This window comes from Gavialis gangeticus, unplaced genomic scaffold (assembly GCF_001723915.1).
Source record: "Gavialis gangeticus isolate Ggan-Ray unplaced genomic scaffold, GavGan_comp1, whole genome shotgun sequence".
Classification (NCBI taxonomy): domain Eukaryota; kingdom Metazoa; phylum Chordata; order Crocodylia; family Gavialidae; genus Gavialis; species Gavialis gangeticus.
In genome coordinates this window covers 85,390,860-85,392,224 of record NW_017729034.1, presented here as the reverse complement: position 1 = coordinate 85,392,224, position 1,365 = coordinate 85,390,860, and the positions used below count along the sequence as shown (strand labels likewise).

The 1,365-nt window shown below is 54.7% G+C and overlaps 1 protein-coding gene across 1 annotated transcript in view; it reads left to right on the top strand.

Annotated features, from left to right (window-relative positions):
• Window positions 1-456: 456 nt before the first annotated feature.
• The window catches only part of GRM1 (glutamate metabotropic receptor 1), a 427,931-nt gene continuing 427,022 nt past the window's right edge, over window positions 457-1,365 (top strand). The window contains exon 1 of the mRNA XM_019527617.1: window positions 457-548. The gene's annotated coding sequence lies outside the window, so the exon portion shown is untranslated. The remainder of the gene's footprint in view (window positions 549-1,365) is intronic.

The following is a 1,365-nucleotide window of genomic DNA, read 5'->3' as shown; positions in this document are numbered from 1 at the left end:
ACCTGAAAGATATCATCTTGATCTCTTCCTCTTTAGCATGTGGTTTATCTCATTCCAGCACTTTATATTTTAACAGCAAACATTAAGAAACCTTACAGAGGAGCCAGATTTGCACATTTCCCTGTGCCAAGTACATCTGAATGACAGATTCCCCCCCGCCACCTTCCCCCCCAGCATCCTGCTCTTGTTTTTGTTCTTTGTACATGGGAGCAGAAGATAATGAATTACAGTGCTGAAAGACAGACACAACACAACCTATGAGCAGCACTGTTTTTCTGGGTTATATTTCTTTGTCTTGATTACCAGACAATAGCTCCAGAAATTTAAGGAGGGGGAGAAGAAATGACTGATCTTTATGTATGAGATAATGGATGAGCCTTGAATGACCTGTTTTTTTCCTTGCGGTAAAACTGTATTGAAGAAAGAGGGCGCTAGCTTACAGCCCATCTCCTTCCCTCTGCCTGTGCTAGTCCTGGAGCTCGTGTTAACAGGAGAACTGCCGATGACTGCTCTCACCCAGGAAGGAGCGAACTGTTTCACTGATTCAGGTACGTCTCAAGTTTAATCCTGCAGATCGACCGAGATTTAAGCTTCAGCACCGCAGACAAAAAAGATGCAGGCAAAAGCCACTCAGAAGGCACCTTCCAGGTCTGTCTGCCTCTCTGGCCAGTTTGAGACGCCTTTTGATCTTGTGGCCACACAGCCAGGAGGAAGGATTGGGACTGGTGACTCCCCCCAGAGCATCTTCCCTGCCTCTCTCTTTCTGCTGCTCTCCCTCTCCTCTCTCCCTACCTTTCAGGAAGGGGAGAGAGATCCGAGGAGGGGATGGTTGGCTGGCTGCTGAGAGACCCCCCCCCCCCACGCTTTCCCGCCCCGGACCTGAAGGCAGGCGGGAAGGCTGGGGAGGAGAAGCTGCTGCAAGAAGAGGTTTGAGTGTCTGCCTGCTTGTGTGTGTGTATGTGCATGCCTCGCGGGGGTGTGATCTCGGCTGGGGGAACACGCGGAGGCTGAGAAGTTTTGGGGGAAGCCGTCAGCCCAGTGCGGGAGTCGCCTGGCAGGAGGCGAGGGGCACCCGAGCGCTGTCCTGGGTGCTGAACGCGGGCGCCGAGCGCCGTCCGGGGTGCTGAAGGCAGCACCTGCTCCGGAGCCGTCCTCATCCTGCAACAGGGAGCTGGAGCCCGGCCGGGCCTCGCAGCCCGTCCCGCCTACCCGGCCGGCAGATGCCGCCGATCCCCTCGCCATTGCATCCCATAACTCAAACTAGATAAGCGCCTGGCTCATCACCTCTGCATGCCCAGCGTCTGCAGGCGAGGCGGGCATGCCAGAAAAGCACATCCCTACTTTGTCTGCGGTTGCCTTAGTAAC